Source organism: Marmota marmota, unplaced genomic scaffold (genome assembly GCF_001458135.2).
Source record: "Marmota marmota marmota unplaced genomic scaffold, marMar, whole genome shotgun sequence".
Lineage (NCBI taxonomy): Eukaryota > Metazoa > Chordata > Mammalia > Rodentia > Sciuridae > Marmota > Marmota marmota.
Window position 1 is genome coordinate 2,136,198 of NW_026000338.1, and position 21,640 is coordinate 2,157,837.

The window sequence follows — 21,640 nt, forward strand, 5'->3', positions numbered from 1 at the left end:
GGTTGAAATCTTCTTTATATCCCCAGAACCTAGCACAGCAGTTGGTATAAAACAAGCACCCAGAAAATGTTGTCAGTGATCAATATTTTACCAATGTAGTCTTGCTGTTGAGGTTTTCAGCATTTCACTGGAAAATGAATAGAAACCTCACAAACACCTGGATTTAGACACCCATAGTGATGGATCAAGTTTTAATGCCAGGAATCTTCTCATACAGATAAAGAGGGGACATCTTCTCCCATTACAAAAATTCATTTTTAATTGAGAACATTTTTTAAAACTAGAAAAAAAAACGCTAGTCTTTTTCTTCAAGTGTACAAATAGGAAATTAAAGATGAAAACTGGGCTCTTTACATAAAATATTTTTAGTTTTTTGGATGACAGGGGACTTGATTTTTATTTAAAATTATGGTCACTACACACATACTTATCACTAGGTAAACAATTTGAGAGTTCATATTCACATCTTGTTTAAATAATTATATATGTTTTAGCAAAGGAAATTTTTCATAGTAAGTTGGTTGTTTTTGTTAACATGAAGCACCTAAATTGTCTTTTTAAATACAGTCTGGCAAAAAAGAACCCTCACCAATATTTGTAATTAACCTGCTGAATAGTAGATTGCTTTCCTCCCAATGACCTCACAAGTATCTACTTCAATTAGCTTTGGCAAATAATAAAATCATTATTCAGTTTCCTTATATAGATGCAAAATTAATCTGAAAAGAGTAAAAAAATGAGTCATTGCTTTAAAGTTTATTAGTGTGTACCTTCTAAAATGAAGCCTACATCTACTGCTGAGTTGAAGAACCTGCATTAAGGCTATAGCAAACAACAAGAAAGCACTTTTCCAAGAAAAATGTCAGGGACGTTGTAGTTAATAATCTGATTCATGAGTCAGATAGAGAGTTGGTCTCAATGACCTCTAATTTCCCTTCCAATGCCAATATTTTATGGTTCTATAAAATCAAGTCTTCCTAACCTGTGATTTAAATATATTTACTTTAAATAAAATCCGCCTTACCAGAAACTACATTTGTTAATCAAATCACATTTTCAATGCCTTTCATTACAAAACCAGAGATGGCTTCCATAATAGGAAGAATTGGAACCAAATGGCAAATTTAAAAGCAGAATACTCAAGAATGCAGGAAAATTTTTTTTTTAAATGAGAGCATTATAGGGAGAAAAACAGGCCATTTTCTGATAAAATGTTAATAACAATTCTCAGTACAAATGAAAAGGTACGAATAGTACCCTGCATTGAAAAAACTAGCATCAGATCAGAAACTAAGTACCTCTAGTAAACATACTTTTAAACTCAAAAATCTATTGGTCTCTTTTTTTTAATTGAGGATTTTCTAACTGCTAATATTTTAAAGTTAGAATCTCAATACAATCATGGCACATTTTTCTTTTTTAGTATGTTTATTGGTACATTATATTTATATATACTAGGGGGATTCATTATGCCATATTCATTCATGCACATAATTTGATCAATCTCATTCCCCAGTGCCTTCCCTTTCCCATCTTTCCTCCCTCCCCCAATTCTCTTGCTTTTCTCGACTGATTTCCCTTGTGTTATTATTATTAATATTATTTCAATTAGTGCATTATAATTAATACATAAATGGGAGTCATTGCAGTATGTTCATACATGGGCAGCATAATTCACAATAGCTAAATTGTGGAACCAACCTAGATGCCCATTAGATGAATGGATAAAAAAAAATGTGGTATATATACACAATGTAATATTACTCAGCAATAAAAGAGAATAAAATCATGGCATTTGTAGGTAAACGCATGGAGCTAGAGAATATAATGCTAAGTGAAGTTAGCCAATCCCCCAAAAAACAAATGTCAAATGTTTTCTCTGATATAAAGAGTCTGATTAATAGTGGGATTAGGAGGGGAAGCATGGGAAGTAATGATACTATTAGGAGGGGAAGCATGGGAAATATTAATACTAATAGTAATAATACTGTTACTGTTATTATTACAAACTCTAGGTAGGGCAAAGAGGAGGGAAGGGAAAGGAGGCGGAAAGGGGTGTAAAAAAAGATGGTGAAATGAGATGGACATCATTACCCCAAGTACAAGTATGAAGACATGAATGTATGACTCTACTTTGTGTACAACCAGAGACATGAAAAAATGTGCTCTATATGTGTACTATGAATTGAAATGCATTTTGCTGTCATCTATAATAAATTAGAATAAATAAATTATTTTTTTAAAAAAGGGATCTCACAAAAATAGAAGGAAGACCAATAGAGGAGAGGAAAGGGATAGAAGGGAAGAGGAAGGAGGGTAGAGAATATTGGAAATTACTGAGGTACAAAATCTACCATATTATGCTGCCCATGTATGAACATACTGCAATGACTCCCATTTATGTATTAATTATAATGCACTAATTGAAATAATATTAATAATAATAACACAAGGGAAATCAGTCGAGAAAAGCAAGAGAATTGGGGGAGGGAGGAAAGATGGGAAAGGGAAGGCACTGGGGAATGAGATTGATCAAATTATGTGCATGAATGAATATGGCATAATGAATCCCCCTAGTATATATAAATATAATGTACCAATAAACATACTAAAAAAGAAAAATGTGCCATGATTGTATTGAGATTCTAACTTTAAAATATTAGCAGTTAGAAAATCCTCAATTAAAAAAAAGAGACCAATAGATTTTTGAGTTTAAAAGTATGTTTACTAGAGGTACTTAGTTTCTGATCTGATGCTAGTTTTTTCAATGCAGGGTACTATTCGTACCTTTTCATTTGTACTGAGAATTGTTATTAACATTTTATCAGAAAATGGCCTGTTTTTCTCCCTATAATGCTCTCATTTAAAAAAAAAATTTTCCTGCATTCTTGAGTATTCTGCTTTTAAATTTGCCATTTGGTTCCAATTCTTCCTATTATGGAAGCCATCTCTGGTTTTGTAATGAAAGGCATTGAAAATGTGATTTGATTAACAAATGTAGTTTCTGGTAAGGCGGATTTTATTTAAAGTAAATATATTTAAATCACAGGTTAGGAAGACTTGATTTTATAGAACCATAAAATATTGGCATTGGAAGGGAAATTAGAGGTCATTGAGACCAACTCTCTATCTGACTCATGAATCAGATTATTAACTACAACGTCCCTGACATTTTTCTTGGAAAAGTGCTTTCTTGTTGTTTGCTATAGCCTTAATGCAGGTTCTTCAACTCAGCAGTAGATGTAGGCTTCATTTTAGAAGGTACACACTAATAAACTTTAAAGCAATGACTCATTTTTTTACTCTTTTCAGATTAATTTTGCATCTATATAAGGAAACTGAATAATGATTTTATTATTTGCCAAAGCTAATTGAAGTAGATACTTGTGAGGTCATTGGGAGGAAAGCAATCTACTATTCAGCAGGTTAATTACAAATATTGGTGAGGGTTCTTTTTTGCCAGACTGTATTTAAAAAGACAATTTAGGTGCTTCATGTTAACAAAAACAACCAACTTACTATGAAAAATTTCCTTTGCTAAAACATATATAATTATTTAAACAAGATGTGAATATGAACTCTCAAATTGTTTACCTAGTGATAAGTATGTGTGTAGTGACCATAATTTTAAATAAAAATCAAGTCCCCTGTCATCCAAAAAACTAAAAATATTTTATGTAAAGAGCCCAGTTTTCATCTTTAATTTCCTATTTGTACACTTGAAGAAAAAGACTAGCGTTTTTTTTTCTAGTTTTAAAAAATGTTCTCAATTAAAAATGAATTTTTGTAATGGGAGAAGATGTCCCCTCTTTATCTGTATGAGAAGATTCCTGGCATTAAAACTTGATCCATCACTATGGGTGTCTAAATCCAGGTGTTTGTGAGGTTTCTATTCATTTTCCAGTGAAATGCTGAAAACCTCAACAGCAAGACTACATTGGTAAAATATTGATCACTGACAACATTTTCTGGGTGCTTGTTTTATACCAACTGCTGTGCTAGGTTCTGGGGATATAAAGAAGATTTCAACCCAGATCCAGTTTCTAACCTTGAGTCTAGTGAAGAAGACAGGGATGTTAAAAAAAAGCAATTATAACACAATATTTTATAACAGAGGATTGTACAACACATAGAGAACAAATTCCCTACCTCTGCCTTAGGAAGTCAGGAAAGTCTTCACAAAGGAATTGTGAATTTGACTGATGGATAAATAGGAATTCATCTGGCAGAGAGAATGGGAAGGGCATTCCAAGCAAAGAGAATAAAATGTAAAAAGGCATGGAGACATGACTGAGCATGGCATATTAGGGAAAATTTAAGAAGGTTAGTATGATTGGAGGAAACTTGTATGGGAATTAAATGGTGAGAGATGAGTCTTAAAAGATGCATTGGAGGATGCATTTCCTGTAGGTATTGAGATGCCATTAATGGTTTTTCAGCAAGGGAATAGTAGGATCAGTTTTGTGTTTTTTAAGATCACACCAGCTATGACATGAAAAATTAAGTAGGGTTAACAAGACTGAAGTAGAGAATCTAGTGACACTTTAACACAAGGCCATGAATGAGGGTTTGACTTAAAGCAGTGGCAATAGAAGAAAAAAGGAAGGAGGCATATTCAGGAGAGATTTTTGTGATAGAGTGGATTTGGATATGGGAGACAACAGAGGCAAAGATGATTCTGAATTTTCCAGAGAAGAGAATGGAATTGTGATGAAGGCAACAGATTCAGTTTGAAATGCCTGTAGGATATGTTGGTGTATTTATTTAGATTAAAAATGTATTCCTTGGGCTGGGGATGTGGCTCAAGCGGTAGCGCGCTTGCCTGGCATGCGCAGGGCGCTGGGTTTGATCCTCAGCACCACATACAAATAAAATAAAGATGTTGTGTCCACCAAAAACTAAAAAATAAATATTAAAAAATTCTCTCTCTCTCTCTCTCTCTCTCTCTCTCTCTCTCTCTCTCTCTCTCAAAAAATGTATTCCAGATAATGTTATGGCAGGATGCTTGTGGACATTGATGTATCATTAAGTTTTGGCTAGGACTAACTACTAAACAATATCTGAAAGTGAAATGGAACCATATGCTCCTGTGTGAAGGTACTTTGTAAACCTTGTTGATCTGCTGAGAAAACTTTTCTAAATTATTCTACCCTAAATAATTAGAAACTATCATTTCTATTCCACATGAGTCTCAGGATGCATTCAGTTCACATCCATTGTGCTTATCAGATAAGTTCCTAGTTTCTTTTTTAAATATTTTTTAGTTGTTGATGGACCTTTATTTTATTTATTTGTATGTGGTGCTGAGAATCAAACCCAGTGCCTCACGCAAGCTAGGCAAGTGCTCTACCACTGAGCCACAACCCCAGTCCTAAGTTCCTACTTTCTAGGCCAGGCATTGTGTTAGATGTTGAGTGTGGCAAGATGAGAAAGCTTTAGTCTCAGTCCCTCAAGTGCTCAGGGGCTGATTATATGTATTCAGACAACTTTCTAGGATTCCCTCAAACATTGAAGTCATCTTCCAATCATCCTAGAGTTTAACTCAGATTTAGAGGTAGGGAGAGTAAGATTTGAAAAGTAGAGATCATTGTATTTCTAACTTAAGGTGATGCCAACATGAAATTTTTATACACAGAAACTTCATGATGAAGTGTCTAACTTGACCACAAGAAGTGGACTATTGGTCTGAACTTAGAAATATTTGTGTCATATAGATTTTGCCTTCATTTTGGGCAAATACAATTCTACTTATAATAGCTAAAAGTCAAGGTCATTAAGGCACTTATAGCTACTACACTGATATTTTAACATTCCTTATTTTTTGCTGTGTGTTTGAGAAATACAAGGACTGATATCAAAGAGTTCTTAAAGAATGTGTCTGCTGAAAGAGTGACTTGGGTTTCTGTCTTTGCTCTCATAACAAGTAATGTCCCTTTTTTTCTTTCTCATAAAAATAATATTTTAAAATATTTTAATCTTGGATTTTTAATTCCATGTCAATTTTTACAGAAAAAATATTTTAAAAGGTCCAACACTCTTTCAAGATAAAAATGGTAAACTAAAAATAGAAGTGAACATCTTTAAAATTAGTAAAGGTCGTAGATGGAAAAACCCTCAGCTAACATACTCAGTTCTGAATGTCTGAAAGCTTTCCCCTTAAGATCAGCTAAGAGACCAAGATGCCCACTTCCACTTCTTTTCAACATTTTAATGGAAGTACTAGTCAGAGCAATGAGTAAAGGAAAAGAAGTAAAAAGCATCCAAATTGCAAAAGAAGAAATAACACTCTATTCTCAGATGACATATTATATCCTAGAAATCCTAAAAAACCCATACACAAAAAAACTCCAAAGTTTAACACCAAAACAACAACATCAACAACAACCCAATTAATAGATGGTCAAAAGAACTAAACAGACACTTCTATAAGAAGAAATACAAATGGCCAGAAAATATATAAAGAATGTTCAACACTTCTAGCAATCAAGGAATTTCAAATCAAACTTACATTGATTGAGCTTTCAGCTCACTCCATTGTCAAAATGGCAATTATAAAGAATACAAATAATAATAAATGTTATTGAGGATGTTGGGGAAAAGGTATACTCATACATTATTGGGGAGGCTACAAATTAGTACAACCACTCTGGAAAGCAATATAGAACCACCATATCACCCAGCTATTCCACTCCTTGGAATATATCTGAAAGATCTAAAATCAGCATACTATAGGGATAATAGCCACATAACTGTATATAGCAGCACATTTCAAAATAGCCAAGCTATGGAACCAATCAAGGCACCCTCCAACAGATAATGGATAAAGAAAATGTGATACAATTGAATATAATGGAATTTTACTCAGTCATAAAGAAGAATGAACATATGGTATTTGCTGGTAAATTGATAGAACTGGAGAATATCATGTCAAGTGAAAAAAGCCAGTCCCAGAAAGCCAAGGGTTGAATGTTTTTTCTCATAATATGGAAGTTTGACCAAAATAGGAAGAAGATTGAGCAGGAGGGAAGAGAGACAGGACAAAGGCAGAAAAGGGTGAAACTGAATACCACAGTGAATTTCATCTTTATGTATAACTATAATGTACTATTTTTTTAAAAACTATAAATAAACAGAGAAAAATAAACAGGAGAGAGGAGAGGAGGGAAAGGAGAAGTACTGGGGGACTGAATAAGAGCCAATTATAAAAAAAAAGAGCCAATTATATTCCATGCTTGTACACTTATGTCAGAATGAACCCCAATATTATGTATAACTATAATGCATTAATTTAAAAAGAAATTTTAAAAGAATGAAAAAACTATTAAGGCCAAAAGAAAACTCAGTAAAGTTGTAAGATAAAATATCAATATAAAAATCACTGTTATTTTATACACTAACAATGAAATTCAGAAAACAATTTTATCTACAATAGCATCAAAAACAACAAATTGTTATAAAAACTGAAATGACACCTAAATAAAAGACCTCCCATTTTCATAGACTGAGAGAGTAATATTACTAAAATGGCAATACTCCCCACATTTATCTATAGGTGCCTCTCAGAATCCCAGCCTCAATTTACAGAGTTGCTGCTGCCACTTCTGTAACCACTACTACTACAGTCAATGTACAACAAAGATGGTGCTGCTACTGGGAGCTGATGTGAGGGCTTTATTGTCTGTACCAAAGGAATTTGTTTTTTTCTGAGCCAGGCTATGCCTCTGTTTTTAAGCTACATTTAACAAGAAAGCTCCCAAAGCAAAGCTGCCTCGTGTTTCTTATTTCTGAGATGTTTTTTTATGAAAGAGCTCTCATTGTTTTTCTTCATGTCACAGCCTCTTTCAAACTCAGGCTTGAGTGTCCCAAGACCTGGGTCAAAGAACAAGTTGATTGGTAGACATGGCAACCAGTGCTCTATTGAGTTTTACCTTCCTTTTGCATGCTGTTCACTACTGTTTATCCAAAATTGTGGGCTTAACTCTGTCTTTCCTTGTGGGATTCTTTCTCAGAAGTCTTCTCAGCTCCTCATCTAAAAAGATCACTTAAGAGACCACCCAATAAATCCTGTAGATGTCTGAATCCTATGTTATACAATATATGCTAAAGCCAAGACCCTCTTCTTTATTATATAACTGACTTAATATTTATTAGATCATTCATATCTTACTTACTAAGCACATATCATGTGTCAAGGCCCATTTTAGGCAAGGAAAATGAACACAGTGCAAACCCTGCCCTCGTGGAATTTCTGTTTTCAGTAGGACAGACAAGAAAATACATGATTTATTATTCAATTGTGCTCTATGGGAAAAGTATAAGCTGCTGTGGTAAGTTATGATAGGAGGGTCGAACCAAGGCAAAAGAGGAAAATTTCCATAAGGAAATGATATCTCAGCTTCATACTAGAGGCTGTGAGGGAGTTAACTAGTCAAGTGGTTTTAGGGAGAGAGAGAGAAGTTTTTCCAGCAGAGTGGATGATATTCTTTCATTTGTTCTTTCTTTCATTCAACAATTATTTATTGGGCATCCACTACATATCAGGCATTATTCCAGGTGATGAGTATATAGTAGTGAAAAAAACAATCCATTTATTCGTGTTGCTTATATTTTAATGGTAGAGAGACAGAAAATAAACAAAAGATATATAAAAGAACTGGTGTGTTAGGTTGTAAATGCTATAGAGATTTTTTTTAAAGGAATGGTGGATGATATAGAGTGCTGATGATAGATATGAGGGCATGCAGTTTGCAAAAATCTAAGGTGAAGAAGCTCCTAATACTTTCCAGAAGCTAAAAGTAGGCAAATATGGTTGGGGGACCAAGAATGGAGACTTGCTGCTACTACTAGTACTATTTTCTATCTATGTAGCGCTTTGTTTTCTTGTATATCATTTCACACACTGCCTAGTCTTGCCCAGTCCTTGCCAACATAGCATGGTTGACACTTCTTCACCAAAAGCTTTTGATACTTTGTATTGTGGTGAAAGTTTCCATGGGAACATGCCTTTAACTTCATAATAGAAGTCAATAGAAAATTAGAGAGTTAGAATTCTCTCTACAGATATGTCTTTTTAGCCAACTTTGCTGGGTTGCAGATGTGTTTGTAGAAATTAATATCTTAGAGATCTTAATTCTAACTGATTGGGCCAGGCAAAGGTGAAAGCATATTGGCAGAATGACTAAATGTGCAAAAGAAGAGAACTTTGATATCTGTAGAAAGGCAATGTTTGGCAACTTCTGCAAAGCAGGGAAGCAGTGTATCTGGCTTTCATAGGAAGTGATATGGTTATGTAGGCAAATATATAGAAGCCGTGACTTTAGCAAGTAGGCAAGTCAAAGCCCACCCAGCATATTTGTTGAGAATGAGTCTCTACTGCATGTTCAGAATGAGTTCTTGATGAGTCTGACAGTTTGCATGGCAAGGAAAAACACTGAGAAATAGTGTAGGTATCAGGTTTTAAAGTGGAGGAGAGAAGGGAGACATAGTCACTCAGCAACAGTGTTTAGTTTGGTTCCATCACTTGCTACCTATATAAATTTGAACAATACTGAACCTTGGTTTTAATTTTTTTCATTTATAAGATGAGAATGGGAATACACATTCCACAGGGTATTGTTGGGAAGTATTTCAGGATAATAATAGTTAATTTTTATTGAGATCTTCCTATCTACCAGATATAGGTTTAAGCATTACAGTTTTAAATATAACTTAACTCATTTAATCCTTACAACAACTCAAGCAATTTATATTGTTATTATTCCTCTCATTTTACAGATGGGGAAATTGGGATTTAAATAATTAAGGTCACATAGCAAGTGACAGAACTAGGATTAAAGTTTCAGAGGTCATGTTCTTAATTCTCAGACTACACTGCCTAGGTAGCAATTCAAAGGAAGAGGGAAAAACATCTAGCAGTCACGATATGAAATCCAGCTAGTAAACAGAAGAAGTAGGATTAAAGCAAAGTCTGACCTGAAGTCAGAGCTTTTTTTCAGTGTGCAGCCATTGATAGCATAATAATAATAGTAGCTATCATCTATTGATTGCCTATTTACTTAGCACTCCATATACAGTACTATTAATCTTTATAAGCTAGGTAACCCTACATGGTAGATATTATTGTCCTCCATTGAAATATAAGGCAAATGACACAACAATGTTTATAGTAGCTCAATTCACAATAGTTAAACCAAGATGCCCTTCAACAGATGAATGGATAAAGAAAATATGGTACATATGCACAATGGAATATTACTCGGCCTTAAAGAAGAATTAAATTATGGCATTTGCTGGTAAATGGATGGAGGTAGAGAATATCATGCTAAGAGAAATAAGCCAAACCCAAAAACCAAAGGCCAAATGTTTTCTCTGATAAGTGGATGCTAATCCATAATGGGGAGGATGAAGGAACTTTGGATTGTGCAGAGGGAAGTAAGGGGAGGAGAGGGTGTTGGGATGGGAAAGATAGTGGAATGAGACAGACATTATTACCCTATATACATGTGTGATTATAGTACTGGTGTGACTCTACACTATGTTCAGCCAGCAGAAGAAATTGTGTTCCATTTGTGTACGATGTGTCAAAATGCATTCTACTGTCATGTAAAACTAATTAGAACAAATTTTCAAAATTTAAAAAAATACAGCAAATGAACCTCAGAATCTTGCTCCTTGTCTAACATCACACAGCTCAGGGTATGAAAAACACATCTGCCTCACAGCAACAACCTGTGTCTCAGTAGATTGCTAACAATCTTATGAAGTGTAAAGAGCACAGGTGTTCGTTAGTATCGTGTATATGAGAGTGTGTGACTAGATCCATCAGCTGTATGCTTTTGGAAATTCAGTTGATATTATTTTATATGAAAATTATATAAATTAGATGACATCTTTGAACTCCTACTATTCCACAATATATGATCTATAGTGACACATCTGCCTCTTTCTGGTGTCCCATCCCTTTTAGCTCTTTCTTTCCCCCCCATATCTCTTTCCTTTGTTTCCTTTCTCTTTCCTACCCTATATTCCTTTTCTTTTCCTATTTCCTCCTCTAAACTTCTTTCCATCTCTAGGGCCATCTGAGTTCAAGAAGGGGAGGGAACATGAGGGCATCTTCTGTGGAATGGGTTGTCTTCAGAGTCACATCATCCCTTGAACTGAATGAACTTCTTGCATAAACAGTGATCATGGCCAGAGTGGCTCCATATTGAATGACGAGGCTTGCAATTGGCCCTACCTTGTTAGGTTTTTGATTAACTTGTTGACTGAGCCAGGCTCAAGAAAGAACTCACTGTCCTTTAGAGACATCCCTTAGAAGCAGTCATCTGTGTAGTCATGGCTGGTTTAAGTGTATACATGAAATCTTCATTCAGACATTTTATTCTTCAAATGTAAGTATTTAATATTGTTTGTAGAATGGAGACACAATGAGAAGGAAACAAGATCCCTATCCTCAGCAAGGAGCTAAGAATTCTCAATCCAACATGGACTGCATTTATAATACACAAAGATAAGTGCCTTAATAGAGATTTATACTATACAAGGTGGCATAAGAACCCAGAGGAAATAACCACACATTCTTCTTGGGAGTATAGGAAGTTATAGAAAACTTTAGCAACATTAAGGCTAGGCCTTGACAGGTGAGTAGCAGATCACCAGAGGAAAGAAGGACACTCCAGATAGAACAAAGAACTTGTATAAAGGGATAGAGGCATGAAAGAACATGTAGCTTCTGGTAAGAGCAAACAGCTCAGTATTTTTGGTAAAGGCTCAACTCTTTACCTACTGTGTGACTGGGACAAGTCGCTTGCTCCTTGTAGCTTGCTTCTTCTGTTAAGGAAGAATGATGATGATGATGATGATTTTATCAGCACTAGGTATCCTACTGTGTTAAGAATGAATGAAATGGTTAACATAGAATGCCAGCATGCATAACAGTGTGGATTTTTCCATTTTTCCAACTCTTGAAGGGCTATGTAGATGCACAATAACTTTACAAATTGTAAAGCACCATTACAAATGTGCACTTGGAATATTGTAAATCTTCTGAGCCAACCCCAAAGCTCCGCAGGAAAATTAAGAGTTTCATCCTCCAGACTCCAATTCCTCTCCACTTAGCTTGGTGTTGGGACTCCTCACTCCAACACTTCACCCCATGGTTGCTTTTATTCAGTTCATGTTGAGGAATATGTGAGTGAGAATATTTCCCTGCCCCTACCCAACCACCCAATTCTTATCTTTTCTCCTCTGGGTCCCAAAGGGTAATATATATCTCTTAACTCTACTTACTCCATCCACCCCCACTTCATCTGGGAATTTCAGATAGCCTTTAACTCTTTCCTTTTATTCAAGCATCTTAATTTCAGTATCTGGGACTCTGATATCACTTACAAAGTCCTATTCACAGTGTCTTCCAGGGACTTGAGGTGAGCAGGGTGGGGCATGTGTCTGGGAAACATCATGCAAATAGATGTCCTGGGTGGTTGCCTTTACCTCCCAGGGTTACAATATAAAATGAAGGTTTGGGTTGCTCTTGTTTTAAAGGGTTGTTGGTTAGATAGAATTTGGTAAACAGACATATTTTATTATGATCCATGAAATGAGCAGAGAATAAGTGCCCTGAGTAATCAGTGTTCTAATATAGGAAGCCCAAAGGACATGGAAGTTAAAGGCAGGATTTCTTAGGTGACTGCAGAGTTCTAAGTTTTACTGAAGCAATGGACTTCAACTTACCTTTGATGGTAGCTCATCAGTTATGCTTATGGGCAGATGATCATATCTTGCCCAATAAATATTATATGTATGAATCTATACTTTTGGAATAACTCTAAGCTCATAAAAATAATACTTATACATGATTGGGGTTTTGTATCTCCTTGCCATGCTTAGGCTAATGTTTGGCACATAGGGGCTCAGTTAATTGAATGAGTAATAGCTACTTGAATAAATCAGTACATACAAATGGAAAAATATACTAAGTTCAGAAACAGGATGGTTTGGATTGGGTATTCTCAGGAAACCCTTGCTATTTGGATTATAATACTACAGAGAGTCACAATTGCCTCTTGGTGATAGAGAAGCTGATTATTTCTTAGAGGCAGGCGCTTATTCTCTATTATAACTCCACTGGTTAGGTAGTACATTGTTGCTTCAAGCTTGCCTTTCACAGCTATTTCCCTGTACACTAGAATTGGAAGGTAAATAAGGCATTTTTAAATTTCAGTGATCATTGAGCTCCTATACATCAGGTACTAAGATAAACAATGAATTCCATAGAGATTAATAAAACATAGTTCTTGCCCTTGAGGAGTTTGCCCTCTAGTCAAAGAGACAGGACTGTAATCACATAGCTATAACATAGAATGGAGAATGAGACCAAGCTCTTATAAACAAAATTATGTGCTGTTTAAGGTGAAAAGAAGGGGATATAGTTATATCTGGAAGGATGCAGTGCGTTAAAAGGTGACCCTCCAAAAGAAGTATTCAAATCCTAACTCCTGATATGTTTGAACATAACCTTGTTTGGAAAAAGGGTCTTTGTGGGTATAATTAAGAGACAGATTTTGAGATGACATCATCCTAGATTAACACAGAAGGATCGGAACCCAGTGAAAATGATCCATATAAGATGAATAACAGAGACACAGAGAAAAAGGTCATGTGAAGATGGAAGCAGAAGTTTTAGTTACGTTGTGGGTTAGTCAGCTTTTAATCACTGTAACCAAATACCTGACCAGAACAACTTAGAGGAGGAAAAGTTTGAGTTCACAGTTTCAAAGGTTCTGTACATGGCCGGCTGGCTCTATCTCTCTGGACCTCAGGTAAGGCAGAACATCATAGCAGAAGGGCACAATGGAGGAAAGCTGCTGAGCTCATGGCAGCTGGAAAGCAGAGAGACATAGGAGCCAGGGACAAAAATTATAATCCCCAAGGGCATGCCCACAGTGACTTACTTCCTCCTACCATGTCCCACCTGCCTACAGTTTCCACACAGTAATCCATTCAAGTTATTAATCCATAAAATGGATTAATCCACTGATTAGGATAACACTCTTCTAATCTAATAATTTCATATCTGAACATTCCTGCATTAATAGAGGAGTTTTGAGGAGGGCACCTCATATCCAAATCATAACATGTTGCCACAACCTAAGGAACACCAGAAACAAATGGAATCTGGAAGAGATAAGGAAGGATTCTATATCCTTGCCAACAACTTGATTTCAGATTTATGGACCTCAGAACTATGAAAGAATACATTTCTGTTGTTTAAAGCTACCACATTTGTGGTAATTTGTTGCAGCAGCCCTAGGGAAATTAAAGAAAGACCTTAGAAACCAAAGAAAGACATTAGAAGGGAGATGAAATTTCAGCTGAACCTTAAAGGAAGAGGAGGATTTTGGTGCGTAGATGTGAAGAAAGGGTACTATAGGCTAAGGGAATAACTTGAGCAAGACATGGAGATAAAAAATGGAGAATGCCCATGTAGCTGGAGCCCATCTATGTAGAGCTGGAAAGTCAGGTTGGGTCATTTCACAATTATTAGCTTAGAGATTTTGACATTTGTTTTTCAGACTTTAAGGAGCCATTAAAGATTTTGGAGGTACAGAGTAACAAAAGGGAATTTCCTATAATTTAACAAAACTGAAGACATGCATTGTCTCTCTGAACAGATAGCTCATTGGGTATGTATTGACTCTACATTTCCTAGAACAAAACAGGTTGGTTTGCAACTTATCCCATCATTATGTACAACTATAATGAACCAATAAAAATGTAGGGAAAAAAGAAAATAAGTTGGTCTGCATGTAAAGGGTGCTCAGGGAGCATTTGTTCTAGATGAATGAAATCATCTTTTTTCTGCTTTGTCCTGCAGTCACCCTTTTGAAACATACCTTACATTCTGAGAAGGAGCTTCTTAGGACACAGTTTGCTGTTTAATAACCAGTGCAATGTTCTTGGGAACTTGTTATGAATGCTTATGTGGATGGACCTGAAAAGGCTAGTTCAGGAAAAGTTAGATCTCAAAAACAGCCAGAGTTTCTGCTTCTTTCCTAAAGTGATCTCCTACTCTCTTTTTACCTGTATCATTTATTTCTGGTTTCAGCCAGTCATTAGTCTCCACACTATATTATCACTATTACCACCATTATCAACATCAGCAGCAGCTATTAATAGGGTAAAAGGAGAATATCATAGAAACTTCTAGTGTAGATAAAGGGAAACCCACACCTACCCTATAAGATTTAGTAAAGTGTTCTTGCAGGAAAGGAGATTTCAAGAGCTTCAGGAATTCATGTATGAACAAACATGTTTATTTTATGGCACTATATGCCAAGCCTTTGCTGGGTGTTTTCATACACCTTAACTCATGAACTTCTCACAAGTTTTTTGTTAGATAGAGATTATTACTGTGGGCACCATTCTACAAATGAGGAGACTGAAGCTTCGAGAAAACTCACTGTCTTTGATCACATTAGTAAGGGGTAGAACTCCAGTTCATTTGATTCCAAGTCTAGTGCTTTTCCACTACAAAACGACTAATCCTCCTTTCCTTTACTGAGGTTGGTGCGATAAAGGGGGATGGAGCATACTCTGAAGTATTGGGTTTTATAGGAAGAGGAGTCCTTTGAGGTTCCTTCTTTAAAGGAGGAAAAGTTTCCATATCCAAGAAGTCCTGGACCAGACATTTCTAGAGTCAATTGAGCTCAGTCTATTTGAGTTTCCTCACTTTGGGACTACTCTTCAAACTATGAGACTACATTGCAATTCCCATTGCTGCACATTTGGCACTGGTGATACCTCCCCTACTGAACAGGGCCTGTGAGTCTATGCCATCCAGGGACACTGTCACATGACTGAGGGCTGCACTTCCCTGTGGGATCTGGCTAAAGATGCCTGATGATCTCTGTCCATGGTCCTGTCCTGAGTCTGGGCATGGTTCCTCACCACTATGATCTCACCACTCTGATCTCACCTCCCCCTCAGTGCTGCCAGGCCACAAACATCTTTGGATGGTGACTGAAACTATGTAACAGAGGCCTGTGTGCTAGGCTGTTTTGGCCTGGCTCCAACTGGGGCTTCTCCAATGGCTATTGGCAACTGAAGATAGAAATAGATTTCTCTAGACCTCAGTTCTCTAACTTTGAGTTACTCAGCCTGTCCTAGTATGTTTCCAAAGGCTCACACAGAGACAGGTAGTTCTCAAATGGCCGGAACTGTCCTTTCTCAGGCTGGCTTTTATAGCAGCAAAGGCCACTGAGCATGCTGGGCATATGAGGTTAGGACACCTTGGACACTCTGGATTAGAACCAGTCCTTTGCTCATCTGGCCCCAATTTGTGGGCCCCACTTTTGCCTCTCACCCAGAAACTCAGCTCCACCTGCATAGGATAGTGAGCTCAACCAACAGGTTACATTTATTTATTTGTTTGTTATAAAGCTTTAAGGAAGCAGGAGAGAAGGGAATGTCAGCAGTGGGCCACTTGATTTGAATAGGCTGTCATGAACAGATGGAATGATGTATGTGAAAATACATTGCAAATCATAAATGTTAATCATTGTTATCATCTGAATCCTAAGGGTCATTGCCTCAGCTAGCTACCTATCTAGCATGTGGCCATGACTTTTCTTTTCCATATTAATGAAGCATGGAGTGGGAATTTAATGGTAAAATATCCTAAGGGCCCAGAGCAACCCAATTGAGCTTTTCTCAACCCCTCCCAAATTTTGCTTGCCCCCTTGCCTTCAGCCATGCTAGAAATGTCACTAATATACTACTTATCCCAAATACACTAAAGTCCCAAATATACTATTCATCAGCCTGCCTCAGCATTTTCCCAGCTCATGCTCTTCCTCATGTTCAATGTATGTTTCTCCTCATTGCCTAGCACAATCCTCCTCCTCCAGGCCCTGACTTATTTTCACCTCTTACTCAACCCTCATTCTGTACAGCCCAAGAGTGTTGCTTCCCTATTTCCATCTCCCCTACTAAACTATAGGCTCCTTGGAAGAAAAATATGTGTCTGTAATTATCTTTCGCTTCCTGACACCCAGTACAGAACCCAAAACAAACACTAGCTGAATAACTCGCAGAATGGGGATTTCCTTGCCCCTTTAAGGATTGATGAAAGGAAAAAAATGAAACCTCTGTCTACTGTCAGAAGGGCAAGAGCTATACTGTTCTAATCTTGTGCAGGACAAAAGAGGGAAATGTTGAGTCAGCATGTCAGTTCCATCGTATTTAATGGGAGTCCTCAACATGCTGGGTGCTGCCCTCAAACAGGAAGAACAGCTGATGCTGTTTTCAATTCACTGACCTCTCAAATCTGGACCCCTCTGAGTTTGGTGCATTCTTTGAAATTCACCAGGAGGAAGTACCACAAAGTCTCAGCCAGAGGCCATTACTATGATTACTATATAGTTTCTGGGCACAATAGTGGTACATTATATGAAAAATAATATGGTAGTTATTACTATTTTATTATGATAGCAACCATAATAATGTTACTTTTGTCATTCACCTTTTTTATCATTCTGGGCTAAGATAGAATGTAAATTTGGGTTAAAAAAAATCTTTCATCTCTGGGCTGGGGCTGTAGCTCAGTGGCAGAGCACTTGCATGAAGGCGCTGGGTTTGATCCTTAGCACCACATTTTAAAAAAATGAAACAAGTAAAATAAAGGCATGTCGTCCATCTACAACTATACAACTACAAAAAAAAAAAACAATCTTTTTGTCTCACGTCAGTATGATGGAAAGACTTTCTCGGTCCATCTCCAGGGTTTCAATACCTCTTATGCTCCCTTCACTGGGAAGAAGTGGTTTGAAGGGCTGTTAGGAAGGTGATATAGTAGATTGAAAACCACAACACACATGATTCTTGGTTGGCATTCTAAAGAGCTGTAGCCATTTTGGTATGCCAGTTGCAGAGGCTAAGAATCATCTAGGTATGTAACATAGAAGTAATAGTAGGGTAAAATGTTTTCCCTAAAAAGAAATACCAGTGAACTCTCTTTAATTTTGTTATCTAGCTCTGTTAGCCAGTGAATAAAGAGATTATAGTCTCCATGCCCCCACAGGAAAAAAAATGAGGTTTAGAGAGTTTCAGTGATTTTCCGAGCATCACAGACTTAATTGTTTATGGAAGAATTAAGATCAAAACACAAGATTCTAAGTCCTGACTCATAGTCCCTCATTATCCCACTTCACCCTAATGGACATACTACTGGCTTGCTGTTAAGTAGAAGGGGCCAGTTATTCCCAAATGGCACTTTTTTCTCATCTCACAGTGATTCTCTCCTTTAGATCTTGCCTTACAGGTAGGATGACACTATAAGAGATCCTCTGTTATCTTTTTAGTAAAACAAACAAAATCCAGGGCAAGGAATGATAGGGGCTAAGACTGACCTGATATGAGTTTCAACCTGGAATGAATGTGGTTAAAACCAACTAATGCTTTTATGTTTAGTGCTTCATATTGTACTGAGCACTATGCTCAGACATGGGCACCAAAGTTGAAAGTATTTGCTCTTCTCTTCATACATGAATAGTTTAGAAGAGAAGAAGACACATATGCAGTGTCAATATCTCATGCTAAGTGAAATGGTTAAGGTTAACACAAGTGCTATGGGAGCATGAAGGAGGACACCCAAGCTAGTCCATAAGTAGGGATGTAGTTTAGAAGTTTTCTTGGAGTAAAAACAATGAATATTAATGACAGACCCATTGAAAGCACTCAATGGAAGTTAGCGATTATTACTATGATAATAGCCAATATCCCTGCTCTCAAAGAACTCACAGTCTACCACAGGGGAAAGTACTAATACATAACCATATTCATATGTAATTCAAGCTATTATGGTCTGTTGGAGCAGACAGACATGTATAATAGTTCACATTCAATGAAGATAACCTATATGCCAAGAATGAGTCTAAGGAGATAGATAGACATCCTCAATTATATATGAGGAAACTGAGGCACAGAGAGGTAAAGTAACTGGTCTATAGCCACACCACTAATGGATGGAGTTAAGTAGCCACAAATTAAAAAGGAGAAGTGTCCCTGACATCTGAAGGATGACCTGACTCTCACAGGTAAGCCATACTGTTCTCCTGTTGGACATAAACAGTCTCACAAAATACCAACGTCAGACAAAGTCATCCTGAGAATATGATAAAGTGAAACAAAACAAGGCTATTTCATTATTTGTCGAAGCACAGACAAAACAAAATCACTATGCTACCCACAAAATCCTTATACCCACTTTAGTCTGACATCTCTATAGATTCAATATATTAAGATGCCCAATTGTAGAATTGCCCTTGCTTTCTGACAGCAGTCAATATAAAGCAAACCCCATTTCCTCAGACACTTCCTCGAATTACCCAACCAAAACCCAAATCCTATAATAAATCCTTCTTACCACCCTTTTACTGAGATCCCCCATGCTAACCTATTATATTAGTTTGCTTGGGCTGCCATAGCAATATACCATAGATTGGGTAACTAAACGACAGAAGTTTATTTTCTCACAATTTTGGAGATTAAACATCCAAGACCAAGGTGTTTGAGGGTTTGACTTCTCCTTAGGAATCTCTCTCTCCTTGGCTTGCAAGCGATGGCCTTCTAGCTGTTTTGCATGGTCCTTTTTTTCATAGTGTGAGCTTCTGCTATCTCTGTGTATCCAAATTCCTCTTCTTAAGGACACTAGTGGGGTTGGATTGGGGTCTACTATAACAGCCTTATTTAACTTTAATCCCTTCTTTAAAAGCTTTGTCTCCAAATACAGTCACATCCTGAGATACTAGGGGTTAGAGTTTCAACATATGTGTAGGGGTGGGGGTCACAATTCAGTCATAGGTGGATCTGTGGTGTGTGTTCTCCTTCACTGTAACTAGTAACAAACCCAAATTGTTCATCTACAGCTATGTGTTTCTAGTGGCTGGAGGGCTTTGACACAAATTATGACTGATAACTGATACAATTTAAATAACTTTGAAAAGGAAGACTAACACATTGTGGTTAATACAGGTGAAAACAACACTGCTTTCTAACAGTAGGAAAAGAGAAATTATTCTGATTACTGAAAACCAGCCAATAGGGAGTGGCATTTTACATATTTTATCTTTTTTGTTTATTTTTGCATTTGAGTGCAGAGGCTAAAATTTATTTTTCTTCTTGCCTGATGCCTAAAAAGAAGCAAATGTATTTGCACAGTGTCTGTCAGATGCAAGATAAATAAGACACCATTCCTATTCTCAAGATATGTATACCCAACTTCTTTGTGACTCAATTTCCCGCCTGTGAAATGGGGGAGATAAAATTGTGTTGGTAGTGAGGATTAAATAAAATAATTCAATTGGGCGTGGTGGTGCACACCTGTAATCCCAGCAACTTGGGAGCCCAAGAGGCAGGAGGATCGCAAGTTCAAAACCAGCCTCAGCAATTTAGGGAGACCTTAAGGAACTTAGCAAGACCCTGTCTCAATAAAACATAAAAACGGGCTGGGAGTATTGCTCAGTGGTTAAGCACCTCTGGGTTCAATACCTGGTACTAAATAATAATAATAATAATTCATATGTTTCTTAGCACAGTCTCTGGCACATAGTGTGTTGATTATTTGAGAATGTACTATTATTTATGGATTAATTTTGGAGATATAAAAGGAAAGAACAAGAGTGTCCCAAGCAGGTGGAATGGCACAAACAAAAGCAGAGATGAGAAGCTTTAAAAGTGTCCCCTGTGCCCATACACTTTATGGCTCAACAATGAAATACCGGTGAAAGAGGGCCTCAAACTTGATGAAGTAGCCTTGACCTTGTTGGCAGTGGAATATCTGAAACATCTGTCTCCTGTACTTTGCCAGGCCAAGGGAAATAGCCCCCCACCACTTCTGTTTCTGAGGAGGGGTTGTGTGACAGGCTATGTAGGCTTTGTTGAGGGTTATAGAAGTTACTCAAATCCTGTGCTTAGCAGAATGAGGTGGTACCTGTGGAAGCAGAAACGTGACATTGGGCCCTCTCTGGAGAAACCAGGCTTTGGCAATGACTTGCTGGAGTACACACAAAGTAGCTAGTTTCACCCCTTCTGTTCTAGCACCAACCTTTCATCTCTTGCCCTGGTTCCTAGCAGTGATGACTCTGAAGCTTCAGCTCCAACCTTACACCCGCGGTTTCAGGAGTGCTACTTGCTTGCTCCTGAATCTCACTCCAATCTTTTGCAGTTTTCTGTTGTGTTCCCAGATCGCCAGAAGGGAAATGACCACCTAAGGAATTTTTCAATGACAGCAGTCAGGCAGATCCGATTTCTTTCCTGGTCCCATTCAGTTTCCCTTTTTCTCTGATGTATTCCGAAAAACCCATCCCTTTCCAGTACTCATCCTGGATCCGACAGTTCCAGGAGGACCCATCTTCCTAGTGGTCTAGGCCCTTAAGTTAAGGGTAGGTTGAATGGTTAGATGCTTGGTGGACGAAGCCATTCAGATATTCTTCCTGAAACTTTAGAGCGCCCCTCTCTGCACACACAAATACACAACTGCCCTCAAAGGCGTGGGAGAGTGGTGTCCGGCTACGTGTCTGCCGGGAGAAGGACGAGTCAGTGGCGCGGTGGACTGGGCGGGCGGCGAGAATGCGAGTGGGGG

General features: G+C 37.2%; 1 protein-coding gene across 1 annotated transcript in view; it reads left to right on the top strand.

Moving 5' to 3' along the window:
• The window catches only part of LOC107159258 (activating transcription factor 7-interacting protein 1-like), a 39,640-nt gene that overhangs the window by 17,439 nt on the left and 561 nt on the right, over positions 1 to 21,640 (top strand).